General features: G+C 39.1%; 1 protein-coding gene across 1 annotated transcript in view; it reads right to left on the bottom strand.

Moving 5' to 3' along the window:
- Window positions 1-24,846, bottom strand: part of HPSE2 (heparanase 2 (inactive)) — a 697,385-nt gene that overhangs the window by 630,586 nt on the left and 41,953 nt on the right. The window lies entirely within an intron of this gene.

Below are 24,846 nucleotides of genomic sequence, written 5' to 3'. Positions count from 1 at the left end.
ATACACAAAGTCCTGCTTCACCCAATATGACAGATTTTGTGAACTACTACATTTTCATCAAAATGAAAAGATTCAGAAATAATAAACCTGAAGTGTCTCCCACTTCACAATGCATCCTAAAAATTCCTCTGGTCATTTCCAAAATCTTCGGAGATTTCTGTTTCTTAGTTTTCTCTGACCTCATTTAAGATTCTCACTCCTTGGTTCCCCTTCTCAGCTCACCTCCAGGAATTATTTACCTCCTGGGGCATTTTTTTTTTTTAATGAAGAATGACTTCATTATTTGAAACTAGGGCCTTTTCTTTACATCTTTTACCACGGGGAGAAATAATACAATCTTGCCTGAATACTAGTGACTATGAAGGTCATTGTCATGCAGCAATCTGAAAGGTAACTCTAGAAACTTTCAAGTTTTACATAACAAACAGAAGGATTTTAGGGAGAAAATGATAAAAATTAAAAAAAAAAAAAAACTGTTGACACCTATGGCTTTGGAAAAGAAAAACTAATGCCCATGTCAATAGTACCTATAGGAAAGATTTGGCTCTTTAAGCGATATCATTGACATCTAAGAGAGAACAAGGCAGGAGACATGAATGGTGGGCCATCATTCTGTGCAAAAGATTTTCAAACATATCAAAAGAGCCCTAAAAGAGAAGCTCAGATATAAAAACAAACTCATGACAATTGAGCATTAGGATGTATGGTTCACAAAGATTACCCAAATGTGAGAATAGTGCTCACTCCCTTTAGATAAAAACACAGAGGCTGGTTGGAAATAATGCAATATTTATACATAAACATATTTATACTAATTTCTACGATGTAGGCAACAAGATGAACTCATTTAACAATCAAGTAAGTAACTAATCTCGAAGATATTCTGAGCCTTGAATATAAAATTAGAATAAAATAAAAAATAACTAGTTTACAAGATCATAATCGAAGCTAAGAGAAATAATAAATACCATCTATTTAAATTACACTCTATAAAATTTTTAAAATACAGTGCATCGTTAAATCCTTTGAACCACTGACGAAAGCAAACATTGTTGACTAGCTGACGTATATCCTAAACGCAGTATATTCACCTTTGCTTCCTCTACTATAGAGACTGAAGAGCCAAAACATACAATCCCCAAGCTTTCCTTGAAAGTCATAAGTAGCCATGTAACACACTTCTGGCCAATGCACTGCAGGCATATATCCCTAGGGGGTTCCCTGGCCAAATTAAAAGAGAGAACCTCACTAAGAAAAAAAAACAGGTTTTTCCCTTGAGCATTTTAGTCCTTTCTATTCTTTATGTCTGAACTATAACAAAAGGCCCAAAGTTATAATAGCCATTTTCTGGCAATGACTCAAAAAGCACAAGGGCAAAAGTCTTACATACTAAAGATGGTGAACAGGAAGATGAGACGAGCTTATGCCCCTAAGGCCATTACTGAGCTATCATATTTGTTATGTAATGTAAAGGCACTATTTGTATAAACCATTAATGTGTGCTCAGTTGCTCAGTTGTGTCCAACCCTTTGTGACCCCATGGAATGTAGCCCTCCTGGCTCCTTTGTTCATGGGAATTCTCCAGGAAAGAATACTGGAGTGGGTTGTCATGCCCTTCTCCAGGGTATCTTCCTAACCCAGGTCCCCTGCACTGCATGCAGATTCTTTACCATCTGAGCCACCAGGGAAGCCCAAACCATAAACAGTAAGCTATTTTTGAAACCCTAGTCTATTTTGTTGTGGTGCACAGGCTTCTCATTGCTTTTCATTGCAGTGACTTCTCTTGTTGTGACCACCTTAACTTGCCTCCTGAGAAACCTGTATGCAGGTCAAGAAACAACAGTTGAAACCAGACATGGAACAGTGGAAATATTCAAAATTGGCAAAGATATGTCAAGGTTGTATATTGTCACCCTGCTTATTTAATTTATATGCAGAGTATATCATGCAAAATGCCAGGCTGGATGAAGCACAAGCTGGAATCAAGATTGCCGGGAAAAACATCAATAACCTCAGATGTGTATATGATACCACCCTTATCACAGAAAGCAAAGAGGAACTAAAGAGCCTCTCAATGAAGGTGAAAGAAGAGAGTGAAAAAGCTGGCTTAAAACTCAACATTCCGGTCCAATCACTTCATCGCAAATAGATGGAGAAAAAATGGAAACAGTGGCAGATTTTATTTCTTGGGCTCTAAAATCACTGCCCCATGTCCAAGGAGAGGTGGCTGTGCAGGTGCAGGAGGGCCAAGAGGAGCTACTTCATGTTCAGGTCAGGAGGGGCGGTGGTGAGGAGATACCCCTCGTCCAAGGTAAGGAGCAGCAGCTGCGCTTTGCTGAAGCAGCTGAGAAGAGATACCCCAAGTCCAAGGTAAAAGAAACCCAAGGAAGACGGTAGGAGGCATCAGAGGGCAGACACACAAACCATAATCACAGAAAACTAATCAATCTAATCACACAGACCACAGCCTTGTCTAACTCAATGAAACTAAGCCATGCCATGTGGGGCCACCCAAGACAGGAGGGTCATGGTGGAGAGGTCTGACAGAATGTGGTCCACTGGAGAAGGGAATGGCAAACCACTTCAGACTTCTTGCTTGAGAACCCCATGAACAGTATGAAAAGGCAAAATGATAGGATACTGAAAGAGGAACTCCCCGGGTCAGTAGGTGCCCAATATGCTACTGGAGATCTGTGGAGAAATAACTCCAGAAAGAATGAAGGGATGGAGCCAAAGCAAAAAACAATACCCAGTTGTGTATGTGTCTGGTGATAGAAGCAAGGTCCAATGCCGTAAAGAGCAATATTGCATAGGAACCTATGATGTTAGGTCCATGAATCAACACAAATTAGAAGTAGTTAAACAGGAGATGGAAAGAGTGCATGTCGACATTCTAGGAATCAGTGAACAAAAATGGACTGGAATGGGTGAATTTAACTCAGATGACCATTATATCTACTACTGTGGGCAGGAATCCCTTAGAAGAAATGGACTAGCCATCATGGTCAACAAAAGAGTCTGAAATGCAGTACTTGGATGCAATGTCAAAAATGACAGAATAATCTCTGTTCATTTCCACGGCAAACCATTCAATATCACAGTAATCCAAGTCTATGCCCCAACCAGTAACACTGAAGAAGCTGAAGGTGAATGGTTCTATGAAGACCTACAAGAGCTTTTAGAACTAACACCCAAAATAGATGTCCTTTTCATTATAGGGGCCTGGAATGCAAAAGTAGGAAGTCAAGAAACACCTGGGGTAACAGGTAAATTTGGCGTTGGAATACGGAATGAAGCAGGGCAAAGGCTAATAGACTTTTGCCAAGAGAATGCACTGGTCATACCAAACAACCTCTTCCAATAACACAAGAGAAGACTCTACACACGGACATCACCAGATGGTCAACACTGAAGTCAGATTGATTATATTCTTTGCAGGCAAAGATGGAGAAGCTCTATACAGTCAGCAAAAACAAAACTGTGAGCTGACTGTGCCTCAGATCATGAACTCCTTATTGCCAAATTCAGAAGGGTTCTGAATTTAAGAAAGTAGGGAAAATTTGAAAAAAGTAGGGAAAACCACTAGGCCATTCAAGTATGACCTAAATCAAATCCTTTATGACTATACAGCGGAAGTGAGAAATAGATTTAAGGGACTAGATCTGATAGATAGAGTGCCTGATGAACTATGGACGGAGGTTCGTGACATTATACAGGAGACAGGGATCAAGACCATCCCCATGGAAAAGAAATGCAAAAAAGCAAAAGGGCTGTCTGTGGAGGCCTTACAAATAGCTGTGAAAAGAAGAGAAGCGAAAAGCAAAGGAGAAAAGGAAAGATATAAGTATTGAATGCAGAGTTCTGAAGAATAACAAGGAGAGATAAGAAAGCCTTCCTCAGTGATCAATGCAAAGAAATAGAGGAAAACAACAGAATGGGAAAAACTAAAGATCTCTTCAAGAAAATTAGAGATACCAAGGGATTTCATGCAAAGATGGGCTCGATAAAGGACAGAAATGGTATGGACCTAACAGAAGCAGAAGATATTAAGAAGAGGTGGCAAGAATACACAGAAGAACTGTACAAAAAAAGATCTTCATGACCAAGATAATCACGACGGTGTGATCACTCACCTAGAGCCAGACATCCTGGAATGTGAAGTCAAGTGGGTCTTAGAAAGCATCACTATGAACAAAGCTAGCGAGGTGATGGAATTCCAGTTCAGCTATTCAAATCCTGGAAGATGATGCTGTGAAAGTGCTGCACTCAATATGCCAGCAAATTTGGAAAACTCAGCAGTGGCCACAGGACTGGAAAAAGTCAGTTTTCATTCCAATCCCAAAGAAAGGCAATGCCAAAGAATGCTCAAACTACCACACAATGGCACTCATCTCACACACTAGTAAAGGAATGCTCAAAATTCTCCAAGCCAGGCTTCAGCAATACGTGAACCATGAACTTCCAGATGTTCAAGCTGGATTTAGAAAAGGCAGAGGAACCAGAGATCAAATTGCCAACATCCAATGGATCATCAAGAAAGCAAGAGAGTTCCAGAAAAACATCTATTTCTGCTTTATTGACTATGCCAAAGCCTTTGGCTGTGTGGATCACAGTAAACTGGAAAATTCTTCAAGAGATGGGTATACCAGACCACCTGACCTGCATCTTGAGAAACCTATATGCAGGTCAGGAAGCAACAGTTAGAACTGGACATAGAACAACAGACTGGTTCCGAATAGGAAAAGGAGTACGTCAAGGCTGTATATTGTCACCCTGCTTATTTAAATGATATGCAGAGTACATCATGAGAAACGCTGAGCTGGAAGAAGCACAAGCTGGAATCAAGATTGCCAGAAGAAATATCAGTCACCTCAGATATGCAGGTTACACCACCCTTATGACAGAAAGTGAAGAGGAACTAAAAAGCCTCTTGATGAAAGTGAAAGAGGAGAGTGAAAAAGTTGGCTTAAAGCTCAACATTCAGAAAATGAAGATCATAGCATCTGGTCCCATCACTTCATGGGAAATAAATGAGGAAACAGTGGAAACAGTGTCAGACTTTATTTATTTGGGCTCCAAAATTACAGCAGATGGTGATTGCAGCCATGAAATTAAAAGTTGCTTACTCCTTGGAAGGAAAGTTATGACCAACCTAGATAGCATATTCAAAAGCAGAGACATTACTTTGCCAACAAAATCCATTTAGTCAAGGCTATGGTTTTTCCAGTGGTCATGTATGGAGAGAGTTGGACTGTGAAGATAGCTGAGCACCAAAGAATTGATGGTTTTGAACTGTGGTGTTGGAGAAGACTCTTGAGAGTCCCTTGGACTTCAAGGAGATCCAACCAGTTCATTCTAAAGGAGATCAGTCCTGGGTATTCTTTGGAAGGAATGATGCTAAAGCTGAAACTCCAGTACTTCGGCCACCTCATGCGAAGAGTGGACTCATTGGAAAAGAATCTCTGATGCTGGGAGGGATTGGGGGCAGGAGGAGAAGGGGATGACAGAGGATGACATGGCTGGATGGCATCACCGGCTCGACGGACGTGAATTTGAGTGAACTCCGGGAGTTGGTGATGGACCGGAGGCCTGGCATGCTGCAATTCATGGTGTCGCAAAGAGTCAGACACGACTGAGCAACTGAACTGAACTGAACTGAAAATCACTGCAGATGGTACCTGCAGCCATAAAATTAAAAGATGTTTTCTCCTTTGAAGAAAAGATATGACAAACCTAGATAGAATATTAAATAGCAGAGACATCACTTTGCTGACCAAGGTCTGTATAGTCAAAGCTATGATTTTTTCCAGTAGTCATGCAATGGATGTGAGCGTTGTACTATAAAGAAAACTGAGCACCGAAGAATTGATATTTCGAACTGTGGTGCTGGAAAAGACTCTTGAGCATCTCTTGGACACCAAGGAGATCATACCAATCAATCCTAAAGGAAATAAGTCCTGAATATTCATTGGAATAATCATTCACTGATGCTGAAGCTGACATTCCAATATTTTGGCCACCTGATTTGAAGAGCTGCCTCACTCAAAAAGACCCAATGCTGGGAAAGATTGAAGACAAAAGGAGAAGCGGGTGGCAGAGGATGAGATGGTTGGATGGCATCACCGACTCAAGGACATGAGTTTGAGCAAACTCTGGGAGGGAGCGAAGGACAGGGAGGCCTGGCGTGCTGCAGTCCATGGGGTCACAAACAGTCAGAGACAACTTAGCAACTGAACAACAACAATCTGTTTTGTAATCCTAAATGATAATGAGTAACATTATTATCCCTAATTTATATATGGAAAAACTGAGGTCCACAAAGCTTAAGTGACTTGCTCAAGTTCAGAAATCATGGTTCAGTCTCAAATCCCAAAATTTTCAAAGCCAAATTCACTGATTGTTCCAGAAGTTACTCCTATATAGAAACTCATGAACTTAATAGTATAGTAATCAATAAAACTGAGGAACCAAAAAGAAAACCTTCTTATACAGTAGCATACCATAGCTAATCAATCCAGAAAAGAAACACGGATGATATTTTCCAAAAAACATTACAAAACTTGTTCCAAAATACACTATATGAAGAAAGAGGGGTTTCAATTATCCTGACATCTTCTGATAGAAATCTAATTCAAAGAACAGAATATCTACTAAACTATTTCCTATCTAACAAACATATTGTTCAGAAGGCAGAAGAAGCAACAACTGATACCCTCAACCTCATTTAATCCAGAAACTTGAAATAAAATGAACAAATTACCTTAACATTAAGAATAGTAAGAAAGCAATGGGCACAGCCTAACATACATCCTAAACTTTTTAATTCAACAATGTTTGTGGAAAACATAGATTTGCAATATAGACTTTTTTTTGAGGTACAGTTGATTCATAATATTATATTAATCTCAGGTATACAAGTTCATGATTCAGTATTTTTATATTAATAGTTATTTAAAGTTATTATAAAATGTTGGCTATATTCCCTGTGGTGTACAATATATCCTTGCAGGTTATTTATTTTATACATGGTAGTTTGGACTTCTTAATCTCTTGCCCCTATTTTGCCCCTCCTTCCTTCCCTCTACCTACTGATAACCACTGATTTGTTCTCTATATCTGCCTTTTCTGTTTTGTTATATTCATTCTTTTGTTTCATTTTTTAGATTACGCCATACGTAAGTGATAACACACAGTATTTGTCTTTCTCAGATTTATTTCACCAAGCATAATACCCTCCAGGTCCATCCATATTATTGCAAATGGCAAGATTTCATCTTTTTACAGCTGAGTAATATTCTACTGACCCATCAACAGATGAAAGGATAAAGATAAGATAGATAGACAGATCACAGCAGTGACCAACTCCCAATCAGTCATATGATTTACAAATATTCTTCCCCATTCAGTAGATTGTTTTAATTTTGGCAATGGTTTCCTTGGCCATGCAAAAGCTTTGAAATCCATTTGTTTATTTTTGCTTTCATTTCTCTTTATCTTAGGAGACAGATTCAAAAAATTTTTCCATCATTTGTGTCATACAGTGTTATGCCTATGTTTTCTTATATGAGCTTTATGGTTTCTGTTCTTACATTTAGGTCTTTAAACCACTTTGAATTTACTTTTGTGTGAGAAAGTAGTCCAGTTCAATTTATTTACATGTAGCTATACAATTTTCCCAGCACCACTTACTGAAGAGACTGTGTTTCCCCATTGCACATTCTTATCTTTTCCGTCATAGATTAATTGACCATAAACGTGTGGGCTTATTTCTGGATTCCCCCTTCTGTTTCATTAATCTATGTCTGTTTTTGTGCCAGTACCATTCGGTTTTGATCACTGTAGCTTTGTAGTACAATCTGAAGTCAGGGAGCATAATACCTCAGGATCTGTTCCTCTTTCTCAAGATTGTTTTGGCTATTCAAGGTCCTTTGTGTTTGCATACAAATCTTAAAATTAAATGTTCTAGTTCTGAGGGAAAAAATGCCATTGGTATTTTGATACGGATTGTATTGAATCTACAGACTGACTGGGGTAGTATGATTGTTTTAACAATATTGATTCTTCCAATCCATGAACAAGGAGTATCTTTTCATCTGTTTGTGTTATATTCAATTTCTTACACCAGTATCTTAAAAGTTTTCTTAGTACAGGTCTTAGGTAGGTTTCTTCCTAGATATTTTATTCTTTTTGATGTGACTGTAAATGGGATTCTTTAGTTTCTCTTTCAGATAGTTTGTTGCTATATAGAGATGCAACAGATAGATGTATGTTAATTTTGTATCCTGCAACTTTACCAAATTCATTGATGAGCTCTATTAGTCTTCTGGTAGCATTTTTAGGATTTTCTATGTACAGTATCATGTCATCTGCAAACAGTGACAGTTTTACTTCTTCCTTTCCAATTTGGATTCCTCTTATTTATTTTCCTTCTCTGATTTCTGTGGCCAGGACTTTCAAAACTATGTTGAATAGAAGTGATGAGAGTAAACAAACATCCTTGTCTTGTTCCTTATCTTAAAGGAAATGCACTCAGGTTTTCACCATTGAACATGATGTTATTAAGAGCCGTACGTTTATCATAAATGGCCTTTATTATATTGAGGTACATTTCCTCTATGCCAATTTTCCTGAGATTGTTTTATCATAATTGGATGTTGAACTTTATCAAAAGCATTTTCAGCATCTACTGAGATGACCACGTGGCTTTATTCTCCAGTTTCTTAATGTGATGTATCATATTGATTGATTTGCGAGCACTGAAAAATCTTTGCATTACTAGGATAAATTCCACTTGATTGTTGTGTATGATCCTTTAATGCACTGTTGGATTCAGTTAGCTTATATTTTGTTGAGAATTTTTACATCTATGTTCATATAGCAAATGGCTGCAATTTTCTTTTTTGTGTGACTTTTTCAGTATGGTTTTGGTATCAGGGTGATGCTGACCTCACAGAATAAGTTCAGAAGTGTTCCTTTCTCTGAAATTTTTTCAAGTAGTTTCAAAAGGATAGGTATTAATGTTTGGTAGAATTCAACTATGAAGGCATCTGGTCTTGAATTTTTACTACTGATTCAATTTCATTACTGTTAATTAGTCTATTTGTACTTTCTTCCTGATTTGGTTGGGAGATTATATATTTCCAAAAATTTGTCCATTTTTTTCTAGGTTGCACATTTTATTGGTGTATAGCAATCTCTTATGACCCTCTGTATTTCTGTGCTGTCAGCTGTAAATTCTTTTTCATTTCTGGTTTTACTGACTTGGGCTTTCTCTCTCTCTCTCTTTTCTTTCTTTCTTTTTTTTTTTTTTTTTTTTTTTTTGATGAGCCTAGTTAAAAGTTTGTCGATTTTGTTTATCTTTTCTAAGAGCCGGCTCTTAGTTCCACTGATTTCTCTATTTTTTGTTAGTCTCTATTTCATTTATTTCAGCTCTGATCTTTATGACTTCTTTCCTTCTGCCAAATTTGGGTTTTGTTTGTTCTTCTTTTTCTAGTTCCTTTAGGCGTAAAGTTAGTTTGTTTCTTTGATATTTTTCTTCTTTCCTGAGGTAAAGCATAAGTCACTATAAACTTCCTTCTTAGAACTACTTTTGCTATATCCTGTTAATTTTGGATCATTGTGTTTTCATTTTCACTTGTCTACAGATATTTTTTATTTCTTCTTTGGTTTCTTCACTGATACATTAGTTGTCTAGTAGCATATTGCTTACTTTCCACATGTTTGTGTTTTTCCCTTAACTACTGACAGTGGATATGGATGATGTTTTACTACTTTTGTGCTTTAATGTTCCCACTTGCTTTGTTATGTCATCGGCTTACTACCCTTACTGTGTATTTGCCTTTCCAGAGAGCTGTTTCGTTTCATAATTTTCACATTTCCAGTTATTACCATTTCTTTTCCACTTTTAAACATTTTTGTAAAGATGATTTTGTCGTTTTGAACTCTTTTAGGTTCTGCTTGTCTGCAAAATTTTTGATCTCTCCAAATATGAATGAAACCCTTGCCAGGTAGAGTACTCTCAGTTGTAGGTTTTCCTCTCTCATAGTTTTAAATATATCATGCAACTCCCTTCTGACCTACAGAGTTTCTACTGAAAAGTCTGCTGATAGCCTTATGGGAGTTCTTTTATAGGTAACTCGTTCCTTTTTCCCTTCTTGCTTTTAATATTCTTTATCTTTAATCTTTGCCACTTTAGTTACAATGTGACTTGGTGTGGGCCTTTTGGATTGATCCTGTTTGGAATTTTCTGTGGTTCCTGGACCTGGATGTGTTTCTATTCCCAGTTTAAGGAAGTTTTCCACTCTTATGTCTTCAAATATGCTCTCTGCCATTTTCTCTCTCTCTCTTCTCCTTCTGGGAGCCCTGCAATGCGAATGTTAATATACCTGATGTTGTCTCAAAGGTCTCTTATACAGTGCTCATTTTTTCTCTTCATTCAGCTTCAATGATTTCCACTATTCTGTCTTCTAGCTCACTAATCTGTTCCTCTATATCATTTAAATTACAGTTTATTCTTTCTAGTGTATTTTTTTAATGTATTTTTGGCTGCTTGGTCTTTGTTGTGGTGCACAAGCTTTCTCTGGTTGCAGTGAGTAGAGGCTACTCTCTAATTAGGGTGTGTGGGCTTCTCATTGTGATGGTTTCTCTTGTTGCAGAGTATGTCCTCCAGAGCAGGAGGGCTTCAGTAGCTGTAGCATGCACCCAGAAGTTGCAGAGTGCAGACTCTGGAATGCATGGGCTTCAGCAATCATGGCACAAGGGCGTAGGTGCCCCTGGCATGTGGGATTTTAGTTCTCAGACCAAATTAGACCTGTGTCCCTTGCATTGGCAGGTGGATTCTTAACCATTGGGCCACAAGGGAAGTCTCCCTTATAGTGTATTTTTTATCTCAGTTATGTAATCTTCATCTCTGCTTGGTCTTCATCTTTATATTTTCTCTTTGTTTAAATTTTCTTTTTTTTTAATTTTTATTTTTACTTTATTTTACTTTACAATACTGTATTGGTTTTGCCATACATTGAAATGAACTTCTCATACTCTTGATCCATTCTTCTCCCAAATTCTTTGATCATCTTTATAATCAATACCTTGAACTCTGTATTGGGTAGATTGCCTATCTCCACTTAATTCTTCTGTGGTCTTATTTTATTCTTGCACTTGAAACTTGTTCCTGTTGCTGCATTTTGCCTGATTTGCTGTTTTTGTTTCTATATATCTGGTAGGTTGGTTACATTTCCAGACCTTGGAGAAGTCACCTTTTGTAGGAGACATACTATGCATTCAAGAAGCATACTCTCCTCAATATGGTCACCAAACCATATGCTCTAGGCAGGCCCCCTATGTGGGTTGCATGGGTTCTCCTGTTTTGGAGGACTACTGCTGTGGGTGGTCTCGTAGGCATGGCTGGCCTTGGTTCAGTTGATTACCAGGCCCTGCCTTGTGTGGAGGTTGCTGGCTGCTGGTTGAGGAGCTGGGTCACAAGGTGGCTGTCTGTGGAGTCATGAGGGGTCCTGGGGCTAGTGCTGGCTCACTAGTGGGCAGAGTCAGGTTCTGGAGTTGGTGGGACCTGGGTTCCTGGATCTAGTGTCAGCCTATCAGTAGGTGCGGCTGGTTCCTGATACAACTGGCTGCACGTTTTGGACACAGCCGGTGTCCCAAAGCTCATGTTGGCCTGCTAAGTGAGGCTGGATCATGAAGTGGCTGACTGAGGAGTCCAAGGTATCTCACAGCTGGTGTTAGCCTGCTGTGGGGGTGGGAATGGGGGAGTGAGGCAGGAGGCCCAGAGGATCCCAGTGCTGGTGTCAGCCTGCTGGTTGATGGCATCAGGGGACAAGGGATCAAGGGGTTAGTGGTGGCTTACTTGTGGGCAGAGCTGGGTCCCAGGATCTCTGCCTGCAGGGCATTGGTGTTGGCCCACTGGCGAGCAGCCAGCTCCTAGTGCAGCTGGCTGAGGGATCCAAGGCATCCCAAAACTTGTATTAGCCTGCTAGTGAGTGGGGCCAGATCCCAAGACAGCTGGCTGAGGGGCCTCAGGTGGTTCAGAGCTGGAGGTGACCAACTGATGGGCATGCTGGGTCCTATACAGCTGGCTGCAAGGTTACAGTGGTCCTAGGACTGGTGGCCACACACTGGTGAGTGGAGTTGGGGCCCAGGGAATCCTGGAGCTAATGCTCACGCATTGGTGGGTGAAGCTGGGTTCTGGATCTAAAGTTAGTCCACTGGCAGGCAGAGCTGGGTTCTGAGGTCTCTGGCTAATGGGCCCAGGCGTCCTAGAGCTGGTGTTGGCCCACTGATGGGCAGGACTGAGGATGTTGGAGTTATGTAGCTAATGTTGCCTCACTGGTAGATGGAGCCATGTCCAAGATACTGGGAGCATGGCCCTGGAGGTCATGGAGTTGGTGTTGGCCCATTGGTAGGTGGGGCTGGTTGCAGAGTCCAAGGTATCCCAAAGCTCATGCCAGCCTGCTGGCGGGCTGTCTGGGTCATGCCATGCAGGCTGAAGGACTGCAATTGTCCTGGGGCTGATGTTGGCCCACTGATGGGCCAGAGTCTCTGGCTGCATGGCACTGGGTGTCCCATGATTACTGCCTGTAATGGGGTGTGTGCAGCCCAGTCCTCAGCCCTCTGGAGGACATGGCCTTGTCCCAGGGTGGCTGTGAGCTTCAGGGATCTTAAAGCAGCCTGTCCGCTGGTGGGTAGGACTGTGTCCTTGCCCAGCTAGTTACTTGGCCTGAGACATTTCAGTACTGGTACCAATAGGCTGCAAGTGAGACCAGGTCCAGGTGCTAATAAGCTAGAGGAAGAATTCCAAATAGGCACTTGCCAGGATCAGTGTCCACATAGTATAATGAGCTCCCCAAATGGCTTTTGCCAGTGTTATAGTCTCAGGTTGAGCTCCAATTGCCTCCTGCCTCTGCAGGAGGTTCTCCAAGATGAGGAAGTAGTTCCCACCCAGGCTCCTTTCAAACTACTATTTCAACCCTAGGTCCCAGAGTGGGTGGGATATTTTGTATGCGCTTTAAGAGGGGAGTTTCTACCTCCCACAGCCCTCTTGGTCTCCTGAAAGTAAGCCCTGCTGGCCTTCAAAGTCAATCATTCTGAGGGGTTCATCTTTCCAGTACAGGACCCTCAGTGGGGGGAGCCTGCTGTAAGACTTAGACCCATGAGTCCCTGGGAAGAAACTGCAATTTTATTTATCTTCCCCTTTTTGGGTCACCCACCCAAGGGTATGAGTCTCTACTATAGCACAGCTCCACCTTTCCTACCCATCTTATTGTGGTTCCTTCTTTATATCTTTAGTTGTAGAAGGTATTTTCTGTTAGATTCTTGTCTTTCTCATCAGTAGGTGCTCTGTAAATAGCTGTAATGTTGGTAGGCCCATGAGAGGAGGTGAGCTTAAGGTCTTCCTACTCCACCATCTTGGCTAAACTCTCTGTAGACTCTTTATTCAACCCTAATCTGCTTTAAATTGTATTAAAGACTAGATAAACACAAAGCAAGGATACTTATCAAAGATGTACAAGGCCATAGGCATAGGAAAGAGTTAATATTATAGATGTGTGCATATTCTGTTGCTCAGTTGTGTCCAACCATTTGTGGCCCCATTGATTCCAGTCTGCCAGGCTCCTCTGCCCCTGAAATTTTCTAGGCAAGAATACTAGAGTGGGATGCCATTTCCTACTCCTTTACCACTGAGCCCCCTGGGAAGCCCCCTTAATATCATACACAAAAATAAACTCAAAATGGATTGAGAGCTAAATTTAAGGCCTAACACTACAAAACTCGTAGAGAAAAATACTGGCAGAATATTCTTAGCATAAATCACAGCAAGATCTTTTTGATACATGCCGTAAGGAAAATAAAAACAAAAATAAACAAATGGGACCTAACTAAACTTAAAAGGTTTTGCATAGCAAAGAAAACCATAAACAAAATGAAAAGACAACCTATGGACTAGGTAAAAATAATTGCAAACAAAGCAACTGACAAAGGATTAATCTCTAAAACATACAAACAGCTCAATATTTTTTAAAAAAAACTCAATCGAAAAATGGGTATAAGATTAAATAGACATTTCTCCAAAGAGGATATATGCTTGGCCAACAAACACATAAAAAGAAGCTCTACATCACTAATTATTAGAGAAATGCAAATCAAAACTACAATGAGGTATCACTTCACACTTGGCAGAATGTCCATCATCAAAAATCCATAAACAACAAATGCTGGAGAGGGTGTGGAAAAAAGTGAACCCTCTGACACTGTTGGTGGGAATGTAAATTGAAACAATCACTATGGAGAACAGTATGAAAACTCCTTAAAAAACTAAAAGTAGAACTACCATTTGATCCAGCAATCCCAGATTTATGCCTTTGACTGGGCATATACCCAGTGAAGAGACAAATGTACCTCAATGTTCACTGAAGCACTATTTACAATAGCCAGGACATAAAAGCAAACTAAATGTCCATTCACAGATGAATGGATAAAGACGTGGTACATACGTATAATGGAATATTACTCAGTCATAAAAAGGAATGAAACTGGGTGCACATTAAAGTTCCACATTATCAAATAGTTTTTGTTTCTTTAAGCTATAATTGATATGTTTATAAAAGTTCCAAAATATAATAATTCACATAGTTTTAAAGATTACAGTAATTAATTTTGCAAGCTCAACCTCTCAGCATAAATACTATTTTGCAAATGACATCCCTCTAATCCTTAGATTATGTAAGTTTGTGGAGGAAAATTTTGTACTTTTATAAAAATAGATTAATTATTGAGAAGAAAAATATCAGTCCTACTCTGCAATCTTACTAAAATTCAGTAAAATCAGTAACACATACTTACTATTCCTATTTCCTGTCTTCTAAAATATTGAGCAAATAACACTAAAATTTTTAAAAAAAGATACAGATAAAACAAAACATTTTTGGTTTTGTTTTTTAATATAAATTTATTTATTTTAATTGAAGGCTAATTACTTTACAGTATTGTATTGGTTTTGCCATACATCAACATGAATCTACCACGGGTGTACATGTGTTCCCCATCCTGAACCCCCCTCCCACTCCCTCCCCATCCCATTCCTCTGGGTCATCCCAGTGCACCAGCCCCAAACATCCTGTATCATGCATCGAACCTGGACTGGCAATTCATTTCACATATGATAATATACATGTTTCAATGCCATTCTCCCAAATCATCCCACCCTCGCCCTCTCCCACAGAGTTCAAAAGACTGTTCTATACATCTGTGTCTCTTTTGCTGTCTCACATGCAAGGTTATTGTTACCATCTTTCTAAATTCCATATATATGCGTTATTATACTGTATTGGTGTTTTTCTTTCTGGCTTACTTCACTCTGTATAATAGGCTCCAGTTTCATCCACCTCATTAGAACTGATTCAAATGTATTCTTTTTAATGGCTGAGTAATACTCCATTGTGTATATGTACCACAGCTTTCTTATCCATTCGTCTGCAGACAAAAAGAAAGACCATGAGAAAATACTTGAGGAGATAATAGTTGAAAACTTCCCTAAAATGGGGAAGGAAATAATCACCCAAGTCCAAGAAACTCAGAGAGTCCCAAACAGGATAAACCCAAGGCAAAACACCCCAAGACACATATTAATCAAATTAACAAAGATCAAACAAAACATTTTTGGTGTGCATATTGTCCTGGCCTTGCAGTCTGGTGAGACAGGCGACTAGAATATTTGCATATTGTACTGCATAATGAGACCAATGCAAAATGTTTGCAGCTTGTGTAAAAGACAAGGTGGAATATTTTCAGCTTTAATGGGGACACTCAGAAAAGTTCCAATTCTTCCTGACATTTCTTATAGTTAAATAAATGTGGTCTAGGTAGGAGTGTCTATTATGAAAATAAGAGAAGAGCCAGTCAATTATATTTCAATGACTGAATTGAAATATAACTGACTTGCTCAAATATAATTGAGCCAGTGATCCTCATTAAAATGATCAGAAAAATTGCAGTGTTGCTTTTCTCTATGTAGCCGATGATTAAGTTGTCTAAGAATGACATGGCCTTTTGGGGCACAAGCCAAAATGTGCCTTAGTGTTTGGAGCCAGAAGTTGCTGACTCCTCCCAAAGTGAAATGTGTACTACCTTGAGAAAGAAAATTCTTTTCTCTCATCGGATGATGGACTTTGGAATGATATTCATGAAATTTGTTAAGATTATTGTATAAAAACTTTCATTTGTGCTTTGCAGTGAGGAAAATACCCTTTAATGCAACAATGATAAGGTACTTTACATTTTCTCCAGCCAATCAGATCTAGTTTGCTGGAGCAATGTTTATAATGCAAGTAAATGAATGTGTTCAAGGAATATTTAGTTTATGGTATTCTTTTCATTTATCTATTTATTTATTTACTTATTTTGGCCACAAAGCTTGCAGGGTCTTGGTTCCCCAACCAGAGATGAAACCTGGGCCTATGAAGTGAAAACACTGAGTCCTAACCACTGTAGTAGCTCAGTTGGTAAAGAATCTGCCTGTAATGCAGGAGACTTGGGTTCGATCTCTGGGTCGGGAAGATCCCCTGGAGGAGGAAATGGCAACCCACTCCAGTACTCTTGCCTGAAGAGTTCCATGGACAGAGGAGCCTGGCAGGCTACAGTCCATGGGATCGCAAAGAGTCACACATGACTGTGCAACTAACTTTCAACTTTCATTTTCAACAGCTGGACTACCAGGGAATTCCTATTCTCCTTTTAAATTATTACAAGTTTTTTTGAGAAGGGAGATATTAAACACTCCAAGGAAAACTGCTATCTCTCTTTCTCCTTCCCACTTATGCAGAGACAATATATGTATCTTAATATGGCTGAAAGAGATGGGAATGCCAGACCACCTGACCTGCCTCTTGAGAAACCTATATGCAGGCCAGGAAGCAACAGTTAGAACTGGACATGGAACAACAGACTGGTTCCAAATAGGAAAAGGAGTACATCAAGGCTGTATATTGTCACCCTGCTTATTTAAATGATATGCAGAGTACATCATGAGAAACGCTGGACTGGAAGAAGCACAAGCTGGAATCAAGATTGCTGGGAGAAATATCAATCACCTCAGATATGCACATGACACCACCCTTATGGCAGAAAGTGAAGAACTAAAAAGCCTCTTGGGGAAAGTGAAAGAGGAGAGTGCAAAAGTTGGCTTAAAGCTCAACATTCAGAAAATTAAGGTCATGGCATTTGGTCCCATCACTTCATGGGAAATAGATGGGGAAACAGTGGAAACAGTGTCAGACTTTATTTTGGGGGGCTGCAGAATCAATGCAGATGGTGATTGCACCCATGAAATTAAAAGACACTTACTCCTTGGAAGAAAAGTTATGACCACCCTAGATAGCATATTCAAAAGCAGAGATATTACTTTGCTGACTAAGGTCCATCTAGTCAAGGCTATGGTTTTTCCAGTGGTCATGTATGGATGTGAGACTTGGAATGCGAAGAAAGCTGAGCGCCAAAGAATTGATGCTTTTGAGCTATGGTGTTGGAGAAGACTCTTGAGAGCCCTTGGAATGCAAGGAGATCCAACAAGTCCATTCTAAAGGAGATCAGTCCTGGGTGTTCTTTGGAAGGAATGATGCTGAAGCTGAAACTTCAATACTTTGGCCACCTCATGCAAGGAGTTGACTCATTGGAAAAGACTCTGATGCTGGGAGGGATTGGGGGCAGGAGGAGAAGGGGACGACAGAGGATGAGATAGATGGCTGGATGGCATCACCAGCTCGATGGACATGAGTTTGAGTGAACTCCGGGAGTTGGTGATGGACAGGGAGGCCTGGAGTGCTGCGATTCATGGGGTCGCAAAGAGTTGGACACAACTGAGCGACTGAACTGAACTGAATATAGCAACATAAGATGAACATAAGTCCCTTCTTAAGAGAATAGATCCTTCCTTGGTTTATATTTTTTTTAACACTTGAATTTAGCAGCTTCAGATTCTAAGTGAGGTCTCAAAAATCAAGATACCAATGTAACCAAACTCAAGTAGGTATTGCATACACATTAAGATACAAAAGCCCCCCAAACCTTCATTTAGTTCAGTTTTTAATTTTGTGCATATATGAAACGAATCACCAGTCCAGGTTCGATACATGATACTGGATGCTTGGGGCTGGTGCACTGAGACAACCCAGAGGGATGGTACAGGGAGGGAGGAGGGTGGGGGGTTCAGGATGGGGAACATGTGTAGACCTGTGGCAGATTCATGTTGATGTATGGCAAAACCAATACAATATTGTAAAGTAATTAACCTCCAATTAAAATAAATAAATTTATATTTTAAAAATAAAATTAAAAAAATGAGAGATGATCTACAAGATCTGCAGCAAGACTTAAGCGTATGGAATAAACTTGAGTTTTTAATTCCTCAATAGCAAAAAAAAAAAAAAAGAATGACTGCATTTTCTAATATTATTGCTTTTCTCACTCAATGAATTGTATTTTAATTGATTATCTATGGTTTACATAGGGCTTCTCAGGTGGTGTTTAGTGGTAAAGAATCCACCTGCCAATGCAGGAGACACAAGAGACATGCGTTCAACCCCTGTGTCAAAAAGATTCCCTGGAGTAGGAAACGGCAACTCATTCCAGTATTCTTGCCTGGAAAATTCCATGGAGAGAGGAACATGGCAGGCTACAGTCTATGGGGCCGCAGAGAGTCGGACTCAGTGACTCAACAACAGCATATGCCTATTGGCCATTTTCTTAACTGTCTTGGGTTTGTTTTTGTAGGTCTTTTTTCTTCCCTTCCTCTTTCATTCTCTTGTGGTTTGATGACCATCTTTAGTGCTGTATTAGGGATCCTTTTTTCTTTTTAGTTGGTGTATCTATTGTAGTTTTGGGGTTTGCTATTTCTAGGAGGTTTTGATACAGCAGTCTATATATGTACAAGGTTGTTTTAAGTTGCTGGTCTCTTTCTTTCCTGGAGAAGTTCCTTTAAAATATGTTATAAAGCTAGTTTGGTGGTGCTGAATTCTCTTAACTTTGCTTGTCCATAGCTTTTGATTTCTCCATTGAAACTGAATGAGATTTTTGCTGGGTAGAGTATTCTTGATTGTAGGTTTTCCATTTCTTCACTTGAAATATACAATATCATTCCCTTTTGGCTTGCAGAATTTCTGCTGAAAAATCAGCTGATAACCTTATAGAGATTCCTTTGTGTGTTATTTGTTGCTTTTAGTATTTTTTCTTTGTCTTTCATTTTTGTCAGTTTGATTAATTTGTGTCTCAGCATGTTCCTCCTCGGGTTCATCCTGTATGGGACTCTCTGTGCTTCCTAGACTTGAGTGTTTCCTTTATCATGTTAGGGATGTTTTCAGTTATATCTTCAAATATCTTCTTAGCCCTTTCTCTTTCTTTTCTACTTCTGAAAATGAAAGTGAAAGTTGCTCAGTCATGTCTGACTCTTTGTGACCCCATGGACTGTATAGTCCATGGAATTCTCCAGGCCAGAATACTGGAGGATTTCCCTTCTCCAGGGGATCTTCCCAACCCAGGGATTGAACCCAGGTCTCCCACATTGTAGGCAGATTCTTTACCAGCTGAGCCACCAGGGAAGCCAAAGAATACTGGAGTGGGTAGCCTATCCCTTCTCCAGGGGATCTTCCCAACCTAGGAATTGAACCAGGGTTTCCTGCATTGCAGAGGGATTCTTTACCAACTGAACTATCAGGGAAGCCCTATAATACCCAGAAGCCCTATAATACCCAGCAGGTCTCCTTCTGGGACCCCTATAAATGTTGGTCCATTCAATACTGTCACAGAGGTCTCTGAGATTGTCTTCGATTTTTTCATTCTTTATTCTGTTCTATGGCAGTGATTTCTACCACTCTGTCTTCTAGTTCACGTATTCATTCTTCTGCTTCAGTTATTCTGATATTGATTCCTTCTAGTATTTTTTTTTTTCATTTCAGTTACTATATTGTTCATCTCTGATTGTTCATTCTTTAAACCTAATTCTTTGTTAAACTTTTCTCATCCATCATTCCTTTTAGTCAAAGAATCCACAGCTCAAGTGAACAAAGGTCATTGATTTTGACTTTGGGTTGCCTAGTGTGTTTTTCCCCTTCTTTCACACTACCTAACACATGGATAAGTCTTTCTAGCCAACCTTCTCTAAGGGTGGAATGAGACAGACAACCTATTTAAGTTTTCTTTTTCTTAAGCTTTGGGTAATCAGAATTTTTTATTGAGATATAACTGATATAACATTATAAATCTGTACATATGGTAAAATGATCACCACAGTAAGGTTGGGCAACATCTGTCACCATACACAGTTACAAATTTTTCCTATGATGAGAATTTTTAAGATTTAGTCTCTTAGCAACTTTCTAATATGCAATATAGTATTATCAATCATAATAACCAGGCTGTACATTACATCCTTGTGACTTATTTTATAACTAGAAATCTGTGCCTCCTTCACTCATTTTGCCCAACTCCTGCTTTAGCAACCACCAATCTGTTCTCTGCATCTAAAAGTATAGTTGTTTTTTGAAAATTTAGATTCCATATATAAGTGAGATCATACAGTATTTGTCTTTATCCAACTTAGTTCACTTAACCTACTGTCCTCAAGGTCAATCCATGTTGTCACAAATGGCAAGACATCATTCCTTTTTATTGCTGAGTAATATTCTATTGTATATGTACACCACAACTTCTTTATCAATCATCCATTGATGGACACTTGAGTTGTTCTCTCTCTTGACTATCGTAAATAGTGTTGCAATAACATGGGGGAGCATATATCTTTCAAGTTAGGATTTTCATTTTGTTTGGAAAACTACCAGAAGTGCAATTGCTGGATCATATGGGAGTTCTAGTTTTCATTTTTTGAAGAATCTCCATACTGTTTTTCATAGTGGCTGCACCAATTTACATTGCCACTGAATTGTAGAGGTTCCCTTTTCTTCACACCCTCATCAACAGTGTTATTCTTTTTTTATTATAACCATTCTAACAGGTATGAGATGACATTTCAATGTGATTTTGATTTGCATTTCCCTAGTGATGTTGACGATGGTGTGATCACTCACCTAGAGCCAGACATCCTGGAATGTGAAGTCAACTGAGCCTTAGAAAGCATCACTAGGAACAAAGCTAGTGGAGGTGATGGAATTCCAGTTGAGCTATTTCAAATCCTGAAAGATGTTGCTGTCAAAGTGCTGCACTCAATATGCCAGCAAATTTGGAAAACTCAGCAGTGGCCACAGGACTGGAAAAAGTCAGTTTTCATTCCAATCCCAAAGAAAGGCAATGCCAAAGAATGCTCAAACTACCACACAATTGCACTCATCTCACACACTAGTAAAGGAATGCTCAAAATTCTCCAAGCCAGGCTTCAGCAATACCTCAACCGTGAACTTCCAGATGTTCACGCTGGATTTAGAAAAGGCAGAGGAACCAGAGATCAAATTGCCAACATCCAATGCATCATCAAAAAAGCAAGAAAGTTCCAGAAAAACATCTATTTCTGCTTTATTGACTATGCCAAAGCCTTTGACTGTGTGGATCACAGTAAACTGTGGAAAATTCTTCAAGAGATGGGGATACCAGACCACCTGACCTGCCTCTTGAGAAACCTATATGCAGGTCAGGAAGCAACAGTTAGAACTGGACATGGAACAGACTGGTTCCAAATAGGAAAAGGAGTATGTCAAGGCTGTATATTGTCATCCTGCTTATTTAACTCATATGCAAAGTACATCATGAGAAACGCTGGGCTGGAAGAAGCACAGGCTGGAATCAAGACAGCTGGGAGAAATATCAATAACCTCAGATATGCAGATGACACCACCCTTATGGCAGAAATTGAAGAGGAACTAAAAAGCCTCTTGAGGAAAGTGAAAGAGGAGAGTGAAAAGGTTGGCTTAAAGCTCAACATTCAGAAAACGAAGATCATGGCATCTGGTCTCATGGGAAATAGATGAGGAAACAGTGGAAACAGTGTCAGACTTTATTTTGGGGGGCTCCAAAATCACTGCAGATGGTGACTGCAGCCATGAAATTAAAAATTGCTTACTCCTTGGAAGAAAAGTTATGACCAACCTAGATAGCATATTGAAAAGCAGAGACATTACTTTGCCAACAAAGGTCCGTCTAGTCAAGGCTATGGTTTTTCCAGTGGTCATGTATGAGAGCTGGACTGTGAAGAAAGCTGAGCACTGAAGAATTGATGCTTTTGAACTGTGGTGTTGGAGGAGACTCTTGAGAGTCCCTTGGACTGTAAGGAGATCCAATCCATTCATTCTGAAGGACATCAGCCCTGGGATTTCTTTGGAAGGATTGGAAGGAATGATGCTAAACCTGAAACTCCAATACTTTGGCCATCTCATGCGAAGAGTTGACTCATTCGAAAAGACTCTGATGCTGGGAGGGTTTTGGGGCAGGAGGAGAGGGGACAACAGAGGATGAGATGGCTGGATGGATCACTGACTTGATGGACGTGAGTCTGAGTGAACTCCAGGAGTTGGTGATGGACAGGGAGGCCTGGCGTGCTGCAATTCATGGGGTCGCAAAGAGTCAGACACAACTGAGCAACTGAACTGAACTGAGTGATTTTGAGGATTTTTTCATGTACCTGCTGGCCACCTGTAGGCCCTCCTTGGAAAAATGTCTCCTCAAATCATCTTCCCATTTTTAATGAGAATTTGGGGGGTTTCTATTGTTCTAGAATTTTAAGAGTTCTTTATATATTTGGGATATTGACCCCTTATAAAATATATTTGCAAATATTTTGTCCTATTTAGTAAGTTGCCTTTTCATTTTGTTAATGCTTTCCTTTTCTGTGCAAGACAAAGTATTTTTAAGGCAAGAAATATTACTGGAGACAAACAGAGACAGATCATAATGATGAAAGAGTCAATATATCAAGAAGATATAACAACCACAAATGTATATACACATAACAAGTGCAATAAAGCAAAAAAAGACATGAAGCAAAATCTGGCTAAATATTAAAAGTAATTCAACAATTAGAGTTGGAGATTCAGTACTCCACTCAGTATCTGACAGAACTAGACAGAGAAACAGTAAGGGTAACGAACGTATGAAAAATATTATCTACCAATTTAATCTACTGACATTTATAGAACATACCAAACAGAAGCTGAGTACACATACTTTCTAAACATACATGAAACAATTAGGATATTCCTATGCCAGCCCACAAAGTAAGTCCAAATAAATAACTTCTAATCAAGGTATGAGTCAAAAACTCACAAGGGAAATTAGAAAATATCTTGAACTGAATGAAAATGGAAGCAGAACATATCAAAACTTATGGAACAGAGCCTAAATGATTAAAGGGAAAATTACAGCTGTACACACCTATATTATTAGATAGGAAGAAAAATCTCAAATCAATAATGTAAGTTTCCACTTACAAGCTAGAAGAATTAAAAAGTAAACACAAAGAAAGAAGATAATAAATATTTCTATTGATTTATATTCTGATAGAAATTTATGAAACAGAAAACAGAGAAACAACAGAGAAAACCAATGAAACAAAATACTGCTTCTCTGAAAAGATAAACAAAATTGGAAAACTTTGAGCTAGACTGACAAAGTAAGAAGACAAAAATTATCAAAACCAGGAGAGGAAAAGCAATTTTGAAAGGTTATATATTATATGATTCTATTTATACAATGTTTTCAAAACGACAAAATTATAGCAATAAATAATAGAATATAAATAAGTAGCATGGTCTTGTGTGATGCAATAGTTCTGTATTCTGATTGCTCTATTTTTTACAGAAATTCACGTATGTAATAAAATTTCATTAAAATTAAATACATATACAAAATAAATATATGTAAAACTTGGTGAAATACAAATAAAGTCTGTAGTTTAGTTAACTTCACTATGCATTTTTGGAGAAGGCAATGGCACCCCACTCCAATACTCTTGCCTGGAAAATCCCGTGGATGGAGGAGCCTGGTAGGCTGCAGTCCATGGGGTCATGAAGAGTCGGATATGACTGAGCGACTTCACTTTCACTTTTCACTTTCATGCATTGGAGAAGGAAACGGCAACCCACTCCAGTGTTCTTGCCTGGAGAATCCCAGGGACGGGGGAGCCTGGTGGGCTGCCGTCTATGGGGTCGCACAGAGTCGGACACGACTGAAGTGACTTAGCAGTAGCAGCTATGCATTTTTACAAATTTTTATGAGTCTACAACTATTTCAAAATAGTTTAAACAAAACTTGAGACTTTTTTAACTTCATGTGCATGCTATGTCACTTCAGTCATGTCCAACTCTTTGCAACAGTATGAACTGTAGCTCATCAGGCTCTTCTGTCCCTGGTATTCTCCAGGCAAGAATACTGGAGTGGATTGCTATGCCCTACTTATATGAAGGTTAACTTCATACCACAAACAAAAAAAAGTTAATTAAAAATGGATATGTCTAAATATAAGATATAAAGTCATTAATTTTCTAGAAAATATAGGAAAAAGTGTGTTTCCTTAGGTTAGGTAAAGAATTTCTTAGTTATAACACCAAAAGTACAATATAGAATGGGGAAAAAAACAATGAACTGAACTTCAACAAAAGTAAAAGATTTTAATCTTTAAGAAAATGAAAAGACAAAAAGAAATTGAACCTAACTAAACTTAAAAGCTTTTGCACAGCAAATAAAACCACTGCTAAAATGAAAACACAGCCTACTGAATGGAAAATATATTGTAAATGATGTGACCAATAAGGGGTGAATATCCAAAATACATAAGTAGCTTATACAACTGAATAATTAATACTGCAATCACATGGATGGATCTGGAGGGTTTCATTCTTA

The sequence above is a fragment of the Capra hircus genome, chromosome 26, assembly GCF_001704415.2.
Source record: "Capra hircus breed San Clemente chromosome 26, ASM170441v1, whole genome shotgun sequence".
In the NCBI taxonomy this organism is placed as follows: domain Eukaryota; kingdom Metazoa; phylum Chordata; class Mammalia; order Artiodactyla; family Bovidae; genus Capra; species Capra hircus.
The sequence above is the reverse complement of the archived record's forward strand: the minus strand, read 5'-3'. Positions and strand labels throughout refer to the sequence as shown.